Here is a 13,099-nt window from a genome sequence, read left to right on the forward strand (position 1 = left end):
AGTTTGGTTTCCTATTTTTTTATTTTTCTTTTTTGTTTTCTGTTTTGTTGTTGTTTTGTTTTGTTTTTCTTTTCTTTTCTTTCTTTTTTTTTTTTTTTTTTTTCTGTTCCTCTCTAGAATGAAGGCCCTCTCTGCTCTAAGATGGAGAGTGCAGGCCTGGAGGCAGGAGCCGAGTGTGTGCATGACACCTGGCCCAGTGCTGGGAGCTGCTCTCCTGCTCCAGGGACAGACTGCAGCAGCCGTCGGGTTCCAGAGCGAACTTTTCTCTCACTAATGGAACAGTGATAATACCATTTCTTTAACGAAGCTTATGTAGAGCTTATAGACTTTAATATTGTACATAGTATATTCTAGAAACAGTTCATTTAAGTTGATTGACTTTTGGAGAGCCTCAGTGTGTGCCTTCAGTGTTGCATGTTTCACAAGCCCAGATGAGATAGTTATAGTGTCATTTAACTTTGTATATAGATATCTCCGAAGTCACGAGAAGAAAATTGCTGTATAAACTGGCAGTTTGTGCATCTGATTTAGGGACTTCCAGGCAGCCTGTATTGAAAGCATAGATTTCTTTCTAGCAGTATGGCCCAGATGAGTACTTTCAGGTATACAGAGGAAATCCCACCCATGACCCTTAAGCTTGCAGGACATAAAGGGCAACACACCAGCATTCGGATCGCTCCTGCTGCGGGAGCAGCCCCAAGCCCTTCAGCACGGTCACCATACACAACATTGGTTCTGTCCTTCCATGGACTAAAAGGGTCCACCACACTATAGTAGTGACTGTAGTGTGTCCTTGTCAAGTCTGGGACTTCATTTCAGTTCCTTTTTCTAGAACTAGCATTTGTATTCTGTGAACTAAGAAGACACAGTAGGGCAGCCATGAAGCCTTACCGGCTACGCTGAGGAGGTTGTGAGGCCCTTGGGGTGCAGTGTCACGCACGCCAGTCTCTAGTTACCTTCCTGCTTCCGAGGCTGTAAGGAATTGTTTCTTTTAAGCAAATATATAGTCATTGGTATTTTGGTTTATTAACTACAGATATGCCTTGACATGTTCTGAATCAATACAAGGAAAAGTAATGGCCACAAAAAGGAAACACAGAAGTCTTCTTAAACGAGGGGGACCAGGAAAGGAGGGGAGCCGCAGAGGCAGGAAGGGAGCGGGGTAAAAACAACTGAAGCAATTCTGAAAATGACACAAGGCCAAAATGTAACGGGAGTACAGGTATATTTATAGTTGGTGCCTTAGGTAGGGAAAGGAGGCTGTGTGTGTAGATACCTCATTGACCTTAGGTTTATCTCCCGGCAAAGGCCAGGCAATCCTGGGTTTTCAGTGTATTTGAGATGTGAGATGCATTAGTTTGACAGTATCGGGTGTGTGAGGCTTCCCTTGTTGATGTAGGTACTGTGACTTAGTTAGGTGTTAGCCCTTAGTGACTCCGGCTGCTCTGACAGAAGCTCAGGAAGCTACACCCTCAGAGAGCGTGTCACCTGACTACTGACGCTGTCTGTCCAAATATCTGTCTGTCTTGGTGAGGAGCCCGCGATGATGAATTCTGATCATCAGTTTGCTTGATTGAATTAGGAAGCACCGAGGCCCTGGGTTCTGGGGCATTGATGAGGCATACTTTAGGGTTTGTTCACAGAGAGGTCCTTCTGGGTGGCAGCATCCATCCCTGACCTGAAATAGAAATAGGGCAGGAGAAGGTCGGAGGAGTCATGGCCTTCCTTTCTCTGACTCCAGAGTGAAGCAAGCCCTTCTGACCACCACAGGGGAACAAAAATTCTCTGAACTGAGCCAGAATAAACCCTTCCGCCCCTCAAGTTGCATTTTACAAGGTAAAAGGAACCAATACAAACCCGGGCCTTCAAGTTCTGGAGTGACTTGCCCTTATTCTCCATTTCTGCACCAGCTGGCCCCGCGTTCCCTGTCCCCAGCTGCTTCTGATCCTTCGTTACTGTGCTACGCACGGTGTCCCTCTCAGGCGGCTGCTCCGCTCCGACCTGGAGCTGTTTTGATGTGTCTGCTCCTTTCCCGTTCTGCCTCTGACCTCCGAGGCCCTGCATGGAGAGAATCTAATTGTCTGCTTTGATGTAGTCCAAAGGGCACGCTAGTCCTGCTCAGTCTAGGCCTCTCACGCTGATCCTGGACTCTGCAGCAGCTGTCGGAGGCAGGCTCAGGGCTGTACAGTGCCTTTGCTTTGGTCACCCTAGGGCTGCTCCTATGGGGAGATACGCTCTGTGCTCCCCCAGGCTCTCTGGCTCAGCTCTGCCTAAACCCACAGACACCAGCTCTTTGAGTCTTCCTCCCTGACACCATCCCCAGCCTCTTTCTTCGGTATCTCTGTTCCCAAGTGAAGTGCCTTTGTGGTATTCCATCAGCACCCCACTCCAGCCCAGGCCACACTCACAGACAGACAAATGCCTGCAATGCAAAGGTCCCCTCTACATCTCCTCATTGTTATTTCAGTTGTTTGCACCACCGAAGCTGTCCTTGTATAGGAATAGGAAAAGGGTAAACATGAGAGTCACATTTTTATACTATTTAACAATCAGACATAAGTTATAGGTTACAAATTATTACTTTTTGAGTGTGTTTTTTTCTCTGGTACATAGAACCATATGTTGTGAAAAATACGACCAAATTGTCTTTCAATCATTCAGAACATTTAAAATTGTATGTAAAAAAAAAAAAAAAATGTATTCCCAAGAAGACAGACCTGGTTTGGCATAAATCCGAACTTATCCATTTCTCTCTTGCTGTGCTGGGTTTACATACGCATGCGGCTATGCCTGGCTTGCTCATGGGCTCCAGGGATCCTAACTCAGGTCCTGGAGCTTATGCAGCTCTCTTTACCAGCAAAGCCATCTCCTCATCTCCTGAATTGGCTTCTTAAGGAACTGATTATACTCAGAGCTGAGCATGAAGAAGTATGCGTGGCCTAGCAGTTGTCCTTGGCTAGCTAGCAAGTGTGGGGTCAGCCTGAGACAATGAGACCCTGTCTCAGAACAAAACTTAAAAAAAAAAAAAAAAGCCCTGCGACTGCCCCTCTGAGGTCCTGCTTTTGAAATAATGATTTAGCCTATGCTAATTTTTTTTTTTTTACTTTAAAACAGAAGTGTTTGTTGAGTGTCCCAGATAAGGATCCCATATTAGCATTTCTGGGGTTATGTTGATGTGCCTGTCTTCCCCCAAGCGTCTGAGAGGTTATAGAAAAACTTGAGCACAGACTTCTAAAGAACAAGAATGGGGTAGGGCAAAACAAGCTCGGCCTTCCTGGTTGGCGCTGAGTGCTGTGGAGTTGGGTGTGCGTGGTGTGGATGTGTGCTCCACCTGGCCAGCTCCTGCCTTTGTTCAGGTTGCCAAGAGCTCACACTGCTGCTTTCTTGAATTGTGCTTTGAAAATCATGGTGTTTTATTGGGAAGATGGGTGATGTGGCCTTTGAAAGGCTGCTCCCTGAGCCGGAGCCTCCTGTCCTCTGTAATTAGGGGTAGGTAAGCGCCTCCCACGGTACCTCTGGGCTCTGCCTTGCTCAAGCCCCAGAGCAGTTAGCTCCTCTGGAAGGATTATATTCCAAACTGTCTCCTTTTTCTTTTGGTTCAGGCTTTCCAAAATAGATAATGTTCTTGTGGGAAAATGGGCTTTGGAGAAAGTATTTTGTTTTTAGAACACTTTGGAAAGGGTTTTTGCTCTTTGCCTTCCTGCTTAAGGAGGGTGCAGAGAAGTTGACTCAACTGGAGAGACCAGTATTTGTAGGCAAGCTCTGCTAGGTGTGTCTAGCCTCTTGACATCGTAACAAGACATTGTCACCTACAAAGTTCACAATATTGACATCATTACCCCACCCCCACACCCCCCACCCCACCCCTGCAGTGAGAGAACGTTTGAACGTTTTTAAGTTTGTGGTTTTATGTTGGGGTTTCATAGCTATCTTGGGGTGCACAGTTGTAGGTTGGACATTCCTGGGTCATTGCCCAGAATAGGTGATACTTTGTTCCCTCACAACTGAAGTTCCTTGCTTAGAAGAACTCCCCTGGGCGATCTGAAGGAGATAGCATTTGCCCCTGGTGTGGCTGGAGCTCCTCTTGGGGATTACACACAGTGGAGAGGAGAAGTGGGGAGTACAGTCCAAGCACCCCCTCCCTACCCCTCACCCACCTCCAGAGGGAGGAAGGGAAAGAATACCTTGGCCAAAGAGGAAGCCTCGGATCTCATTCTGCAGACTCCTCAGACCTCTGAGAACTTAACTTCCTACTGAAGTAATGAAGGATGTGGGAAGACCACAAGCTCCCCCCCCCACCTACTCCCTCTCCCTCTCCCCCTCTTTCCCTCTCTCCCTCAAGATACCTCCGTGTTCCTGGCTCACTTTGAGATAGAATACCTCTATGTTCCTGGTTGACCTGGAACAGATATCCTCCTGCCTCTGCCTCCCAAGGACAGGGACTAAAAGGTCTGCAGCTCCACCCACCACCCCATCTTACAGGTTCTTAGTTAAAGCCAGGCTTCGCAAAGCAAGGCTGCAGTAGGTTGGCTGTAGAGTTTAAACTCATGCAAAGGACCCTGGCAGGGGCTCCTGGTTTTGCCCCAGTTGTAGATTCTCAAGTATTGGGAGCAGAAATGCCAGAGTTTTAGCTACAATATCAGACTTACATGGTACCTACTAAATGTCGTGCACCTGTCGTGTCCTCATTTAATGGTCCCCTTCTCAATGTCCCTGTCCCTTTCTGTGGAGGAAGTATTAACAGTAAAAACAAAACAAAAAACCTTCAGCACAAGAGGGAAGGGGCCAGTACTTAGGATTCCAGGCATACCTGTTTCAGGTTAGCCTGTTTGCTCTGTGCTAGAGTTTTGTCAAGTGTGCGGGAGCGGTCCTTATGACTTAAGCAAGGGAGGTGCCTTCCTCGTTCCAAAGTGGCCTTACACTGTAGGGGAGGTGGGTGCTTTTCACTTCGGAATAGCTTATGGTTGGCTGTAAGTCAGACAAGGAGATCGCTACAGGTAAAGGTCTTTTTCTCAGCATCCTTCCTGAAAAGACTTGCCAACAATTCAGAAACAGGCATGGTAGGCAGCAGAGCCTAGAACTGCTGTGTGACACATGCTTGGGCTTAGCCAGGCCTTTTCTTTGTCTCTGTTTCCTCACTTAAAGTGCTCACTTCTACCAGATATAAAAACATACACAGGCCAGCAAATCTGTGAAATGTCTTAATGGCTCTTTGGAACATTCCTCATCTGGGATGCCGTTGTCTTTAAGCATCGCATCGGAGTCTGTTTTCATTGCCTTTGGTTTGTCTCTGTTCAGGGCATGATGTCCACATAACTTATCTACCTCTTATGACCAAAACCAGCCAGCCCTTCTGTCGTTTTAGGGCTTTGGGGTGATGTGACGGGGTGATCGGACCATGAGGATAGAGCTTTTCCAATCAGACTCAAGTGTTTTTGATGACCTTGTTTCTGGAAGGCTTTGGTAGCGATCCAGAAAGTACTATGGTGAAGGTTCTCCTTCATTTGTGGTTAGCAGTCAGTTCTCACCACTGACGTCATCAGCTCCCTGAGCTGCGTCCCCAGGACCTCACTGTGATGCACAGCTATGTTCTCTTAAGATGAAAAGATGCACAAAACCTGCATTGGCTGCTGAGCTGTCTCCCAAGGAGAGAAGAAGGCTGCTTGCTGCGCTTAATTATAGCTCTTCACATGTTCCTGGCCTAATTAAGGTTTGCTTTACTCCAAGGAAGGAGGAAGCACATATGGCTTTACAGTGGCACTGCCCGTATCTTGGTTACTTGGGGACAGCCACATAAATAACTCTCTCTTTGTTGTCCTTGGGCCAGTTAGTGGTACAGCGAGTGTGAAGATAGAAGCAGGCTGTTTGTTGTGGCCTACTTTTCCACTCTGGAACAGTCTCTCCGCTGCCTCTCGGAAGCCCAAGGTAGATGGCGGCCCTCTTCTCAGTACCTCACCCCGTCCATCCTCTTGAGCCTTCTTCTACCTCGTCTGAGGTCCTGCAGCATTGTGACAGACCAGGTTGCCAGAGAAAACTTGAACCTGGGCCCTGCAGAGAAGCAGCAGCTACAGGAACTTTCTAGGAGCGTCTTCTCCTGTGTGCTCTTTGTAGGGCTGGGAGGGGCTCTCGGTCCTTTGCATTGAGAGTCTCTGGGGCCACTGCTCATGGCATCCCCTGTTCCTCTGACAGTAACGGAGGCTGGAGAAGCTTCAAGTACTGGCCCATTTGTGGAGACTTGGTAGAGACCCAGACAAATAAATGCTAGCCCAGGTCCATAGCTTGGGGTATTAAATTATTCTGGCCTTTCTGACATTTTCCACACACACACACACACACACACACCCCTATAAAATTTGGTAAATGGTTTTCTTCTTATAAACAGAATTCAGAAGCCTGTCATAAAATTTGAGCCTCTTTGGAATACTTTTGGATATTTTTTAATTTCTCTGTCTGCAAAGCAAAAAATGAACCCACCTCCCTCCCTCCAGACAGAACTGATGTCTCTGTCTCCTACAAATGTAACTTGATACCTAGTTCCTATGAGTTGTGACCCCCAGCAGAGTCACATACCAGGTATTCTGCATATCAGATGCTTCTATTATTCATAACAGTAGCAAAATTACAGTTATGAAGTAACGATGAGATCATTTTTTGGTTGGGGTCACCATAGCGTGAGGAAGTGTATTGAATGGTGGCAGCATTGGGAAGGCTGAGAAACACTGCTTTAGAGGACTTTGAGCTTCTGTCTTAGTTTCGTATCGTTGGTCAGCCCGCTCCTCTTTACCAGTCTGTTGATGTAAGACCAAGGCCTCCCCAGAGCTTACTGAGGGGCATGAGACCCTCATGGTTTAAAGTTTCCTCATGGGGCCCTCACTACACTATCTGTGACGTTTGACAAGAAGCGGTTCCGTTTGGTATCTCGAGACACTTTGCATTTCTGTCGTGGGACGGAGGAAGGACAGTGATCAGCTGAGAAAATTAAGAGAAGCCATGAGAGGTTGGGCTTCCAGTCATGGAGAAAATAGAATTCTAACTGAGCTTCGGAAGATAGGAGATCTGGAGACCTGGGGTGCCTGGGACAGAATTCTAGATAGTAGGAATAAAACAGTCATTGTGAATATTTATTATGCTCTTGTTAGGAGCCTTATTGGATGAGATAAACTATTCACAGTTCATATCACCAACCTTTCAAGATAACCTTTCTGATGCAAGACCATGTCTGTGCCGCTTGAGTTGTGGGACCTAAGGCTTAAGCAGATGGAGACACTAAAGCCAGTGTCCCTATCTCAGCATAGACGTTAGAGGCTAATGCAGCCCTCTGACCTCGGGGGTTAAGGAAATACGGATCTGGAAAACTGTATCTGGATAAGTAGCTTGTAGGTATAGAAGTGAAGGGGAAACTTGGAGGCTCACTGTAGAACTGGAATACCTCAGAAGGTTTGTTATGGAGGCAACAGCAAGTCTTTGAAAGGTTTTAAGTGTGGAATGTATTGCATTGAGAGGCTCCCTAGCTGGCCCTAGTAGAAGCGGTGAGTGGCAGTCCCAGTGGAGAGAATGTGACCCTGAAGGCTGCCTCCACAAGGACCTCAGAGTGGAGGAGGTGTGGTAGGCACAGGCCAGGAGCATGGCCACCAGTGAACAGCATCCCCTGTATGTGGCTTGTTGGTGCTGGCAGCTCACCACCCAGGGCCCAGGCCTGATTTCTGTCCTCCAAAGGTGGTGTTAACATAGAGATTTTTCTACTCCTGTCCCAGGCTAGAGGAAAGGGCAAGTAGGATTTTGAGTTAATTTGCTTATAGAGGAGAGTTCTACCTAGATTCCTTTAGAAACAAAAATGAGTCACATGTCAGGAGGGAACCAGAGCCTTCCTTATTAAGAGGCACCTGCAGGACTGACTGTAAAGGGGGCATCTGCCCGCTTTCCTACCAGAGTCGTCTGAAGCGACATACACATGGTCCTCTGGTCCAGGACCCCAAGATGGTAGCTAAAGAAAACAGTGATGGTAGGGTCCAGAATGTGACTTGTATTGTTGCTTCCGTAGTTTTGAGACAGAGTCTCACTATTTACCTTGTCTGGTGTTGAACTTGTTATATAGACCAGGCTGGCCACAAACTCACTTAGCTCTGCCTGCCTCTGTCTCCCAAAGGAAATTAAAAGTGTGCGCCACCACACCCTGCTAAAATGTGACATTTTTAATATGGTAAAAGATATAACAAAGATAACCGTTTCAGCAAATATTCACTGTACACATTTGTCCTCGTGGAACCCTTACTGCATTATCTGTGACATTTTGACAAGAAGCGGTTCCTTTTGGTATCTCGAGATATTTTGCATTTCTGTCATGGGACGGAGGAAGAACTCTGGTGTCACAACCCTCTCTCCAGTCTGGTCTCCAAAGGCCCAAGCCCACCTCCTCTCCCTCCGTTCCTTGTTCATTCTGGGTTTGCATCTTGAGTCTTCAAAGTTCTCATAGGCCTGTGAGTGACAGACTTAACTGGCCTTGAAAGAGGACATAAGACCCAAAGGATATATATGCCTCATGGTGCCAGTCTAGAAAGAAAGCAGCAGCGTGCATGGCCTGTTATGCAGTGTAGCTGAGAGATCGTTGAAAACTTGGACAGAAAGCCGCTGGAGAGGATTTAGTCCAACCTCACTTTTGACAGTGAAACCCACAGGTCTCACACTCCTCCCTGTCAAACCTTCCAACCCACAGCCTCCACATCTGATGGTATACCAGACTCTTAATGCTGCTCTCTGGCCATGAAAAATATGTAAACTCAGAATGTTTTCAGGTAGAGAAAGTAACAGAAGAGAAGGAAAACACTGGAAGGGAAGTTACAGGAAACATCAGATGCTCCCACACACACACCCCACCCCACCCCCGCATTCATGCACTGTGCCGAGGCTGGCATTTATTTCTGACGTTTGCTTGGCTAAAAATGTAACGTTTTGCTTTCCAGTCCTTGTCCAAAACGTTCTGCTTGCTGTGGGGCATCTGTACCGTTTACCAGGCTGAGTAGTTGTCGGAGGGCAGTGGGGGAGCAACCTGAGCCTCCTAGATCCTGGCTCTGTTTCAGTTTCCAATTATCGATATTCACATTGACCCGGCAGAGGGGGCGGCACTCCTCGATATCCGCCCCAGTGTCCTTATGTTTTAATATGCCTTAAACAGCTCAATGGCTGGGCCACTTCTAACCTCCACTTGGCTGATGGACCTTCCAACTCGTCACTTACCTGTGTTCCACCTTGGCTGCCCTCTCAGACTGAGTTTCCCCAGCACCTGCATGACAGCTGTGTTCTCTGTCCAGCACCTCAGGCGTGGCATCTACTCCTTCCGTGGCATGGTGGCTATCTTTTTCTCCCCTTCCTCAGTCTCTTGCCCAGGAATCCTAAAGTCCCACCTCTGTCTCCCTGACCAGCCATTGGCTGTCAGCAACTTTATTTACCAATCAAAACTAACTGGGGGCAGGGTCCCTCCGAATTTTACATGCACACTGAGGATTCTTGTGCAATTGGGGGGGGGGATTAACATAATTAAAGTGGCATTAGACCAAATCTACAACAGGGTTCTCAGTTACCCCTTCCCTTGAACAACTTTCTTACTGAGGTCAGTAGGTGAAGTTACTGGTTTACAGTCTGAGCCGCACACTGAATTCTCTTGAGAACTTTGTGAGTCCCGGGAGGTTTGTTTCCTGGTCTGGGTGAGGCCAGGCATTAGTAATCCTTTAGAGCTCCCGGGGTTATGGTGGTCTGCAGCTTCAACGGGACCCGCAGTTGTTTTCCAAATTTCATATGATCAGAATCAGCTGTTAAAACACTGGCCGGCTGGCAAAATCACAGCCCTCAGAGGCCGGAGGCAGGAGAATGAGAATTTTAACCTAGGCTACCTGAGGTCTCTCTGACACACACATCCCATGTAGGCTTCTCGCTCATAAATTTCAGGGTCACAGGATCTAGGGTAAGGCCTAAAGCTGTGGCCAACAAGTTCTGGGTGGTGTCAGATCTGGGATCGGAGACAAGACTTTGAAGCAACATCATTAGATTCTCAAGAATTTGTGACCAGGGACTCTTGAATGCCAGCCCTGGTGATCGACCCCAGGGTTTTAGATCCTGAAGGTTTGTGATAGTTCAAGATTGCATCTTGCCAGGGGTCCTGGGTGCTGCTGGCAGGATGGACAGGTGCACACACTTTGATAACTGTGACTGGGTCCTTGTGTGTGCTTCATATGTGGATGGCATGAAGCTCAAAGTATACCATCTCAGGCATCCCCTGGCATTCTGTGGCCATCAAGAGCACTCAAGATTGTTCTCGAGTATAGAAGAAAGCAAGCAAGCCGGGAGCTGTGGTTTTCAGAGATAAATAGCACACAATAGGTGGTAGGAACATGATTGAAGTAGAATAATTAAACTTTCTAGCCTGTCCGTTAGAGTATGTTCTAAGGTCTCATCATAGGCTATGCATCTTACCATGGGCCAATGAGGAAACAGGCTGTGTCACTGAGCCAGTGAAAACTACAGCTTTCATGCCTGTTTTGGGGTCCTTTCTATATCTGCAGATGGATTCTGCAGATGGCTAATCCGTAAGCCTAGGGGTATGTATTAGTTAGGGTTTTACTGCTGTGAACAGACACCATGACCAAGGCAAGTCTTATAAAACACAACATTTAATTGGGGCTGGCTTACAGGTTCAGAGGTTCAGTCCATTATCATCAAGGTAGGAGCATGGCAGTATCCAGGCAGGCATGGCACAGGAGGAGCTGAGAGTTCTGTCTTCATCCAAAGGCTGCTAGTGGAAGACTGACTTCCAGGCAAATAGGGTGAGGATCTTATGCCCACACCCACAGTGACACACCCATTCCAACCAGGTCACACCTATTCCAACAAAGCCACACCTCCAGATGGTGCCACTCCCAGGTCCAAGGATATACAAACCATCACATTCCACTCCCTGGCCCTCATAGACTTGTTCAAAAACATGAGTCTATGGGGGCCATACTTAAGCATAGCATAATGCAAAATGCATTCAGTCCAACTTTCAAAGTCCTCATAGTCTATAGCAGTCACAACAATGTTAAAAGTCCAAAGTTCAAGGTCTCTTCTGAGATTCATTCAACTTAATTAACTGTAATCTCCAAAGCAAGGCAGGAAACCAGCTGGGCAAACTCCAAACTCTGCATCTCCATGGCTGATGTCAAAGCAGTCTTCAGATCTCCACTCCTTTTTCATCTTTGTTGACTGCAACAAACTGCTTTCTCCTGGGCTGGTTCCACTCCCTGTTAGCAGCTTTCCTCAGCATGTATCCCATGGCTCTGGCATCTTTAACATCTTTGAGTCTCCAAGGCAATTTCAATGTTACAGCTTCTTGTTTCAGTGTCTGGGATTCCACTTGATCTTTTGGACTCCTCCTAAGAGCTGGCATCACTTCTCCAGCTCTGCCCTCTGTAGCACTCTAAGCTCAGGTTGATCCACTCTACTACGGCTGCTGTTCTTGGTGTTCATCCCATGGTACTGACATCTCCAATACACTGGGGTATTCCACTCCAACTAGGCTTCACCAATAGCCTCTCATAGGCTCTCTTCAGGGTGCCAAGCCTCAAATCCTTTGCATGACCCCTTCAGTCCTGGGCCATCAACTACAGCTGAGGCTTCACCTTCTCCAGTGGCCTTCCCTGGCCTCTCACAGTGCTAAGCCTCAGCTTCTCTCCACGATCCCTTCATTCCTTCACAAGCAGGTACCACCTGAGTGACTCTTACACATTACCAAGTCCATCCGCAGCATGAGGTACAACCTTCGGTATCTCTGGAACACAGCTTCTTTGTGCTCCCAGAAAACAATTTCCAGAAGATTTCACCTCAGTGATGCTGGTCTCTTCTTAATCACTGCTAATTCCTTAGCTCCGGCTAACTAGCATCAACTTACCCAGTAGTTCCTTCCATTCTTAACTCTAGAGCCAGAGCTACATGGCTGAAGCTGCCGAGTTCTGCTGCTTACAGGAACTAGAACATGATCACCTTGTACTATTATATTATCACTAGCTTTATGTTTTCTAAATCCTTCACTGCCCAAGCTTGGCTATCCTGGATCTTGCTCTGTAGATTGACCTTGAATGCAGAGATCAGCATGCTTGTCTCCTGAGATTAAAGGTGTGTACCACCATGCATGGATTTAATCTAGCTGGGTAGAATCTTGCCCCAAGGTCCCACTCCCTTAATCTGTTATCTCCTAGAACACAAGATTTTGCACCATTTCACTTCCTGGTACCCCTTTAATACTCGAACCATATATTTTATATTTTTTCTTTCTAAGCTTGCTATGCTTGTTCAAACTTCTCTTCATAAGACTTAACCAGAGAACAAAGTCTCTGCTGGGCTTTTTAGAAACTTCTTTTGTCAATGCAATTAATCCAAGTAGCTTCACCTTAGCCTCAGGCAGACTTTCCAGACAAAGGCAAAAAGTAGCCATCTTCTTCACCAAAATACCACAAAAACAGTCTTTATGCCACATACTGAAATTCTTCTCCTTTGAAATCTCTTGGGCCAGGTCAACACAGTTCAAATTACTCCCAGCAACTAAGTCTTCCATATTCCTACTAGGATGGCCCATTAAGCCCCATTTAAAGCATTCCACTGCTTTCCAAATACAAAGTCCCAAAATCCACATTCTTTCAAATAAAAGCATGGTCAGGCCTATCACAGCAATACCCCACTCCCATTACCAACTTCTATATTAGTTAGGGTTTTACTGCTGTGAACAGACACCATGACCAAGGCAAATCTTATAAAACACAACATTTAATTGAGGCTGGCTTACAGGTTCAGAGGTTCAGTCCTTTATCATCAAGGTGGAAGCATGGCAGTATCCAGGCAGGCATGGCGCAGGAGGAGCTGAGAGTTCTATGTCTTCATCCAAAGGCTGCTAGTGGAAGATTGACTTCCAGGCAACTAGGGTGAGGATCTTATACCCACACCCACAGTGACACACCCATTCCAACCAGGTCACACATATTCCAAAAAGGCCACATCTCCAGATGGTGCCACTCCCAGGTCCAAGGATATACTAACCATCACAGGGTAGATGCAGCATCAGGAAATGAAAAGG

General features: G+C 46.9%; 1 protein-coding gene and 1 long non-coding RNA gene across 6 annotated transcripts in view; one reads left to right on the forward strand and one right to left on the reverse strand.

Annotated features, from left to right (window-relative positions):
• Window positions 1–13,099, forward strand: part of Elovl5 (ELOVL family member 5, elongation of long chain fatty acids (yeast)) — a 67,155-nt gene that overhangs the window by 44,836 nt on the left and 9,220 nt on the right. The window lies entirely within an intron of this gene.
• On the reverse strand, window positions 1,003–6,336 carry Gm34771. Of its 2 annotated transcripts, XR_003948188.1 has the most exons (3): window positions 2,718–6,336; window positions 1,858–2,058; window positions 1,003–1,678 (listed from the first exon to the last, which is right to left on the reverse strand). It is a non-coding gene; the product is annotated as a predicted gene, 34771 (long non-coding RNA). The 2 variants fall into 2 exon arrangements; XR_379645.4 differs by lacking the exon at window positions 2,718–6,336 and having other exon boundaries at window positions 1,858–2,650.

Source organism: Mus musculus, chromosome 9, assembly GCF_000001635.26.
Source record: "Mus musculus strain C57BL/6J chromosome 9, GRCm38.p6 C57BL/6J".
Taxonomy (NCBI): Eukaryota; Metazoa; Chordata; class Mammalia; order Rodentia; family Muridae; genus Mus; species Mus musculus.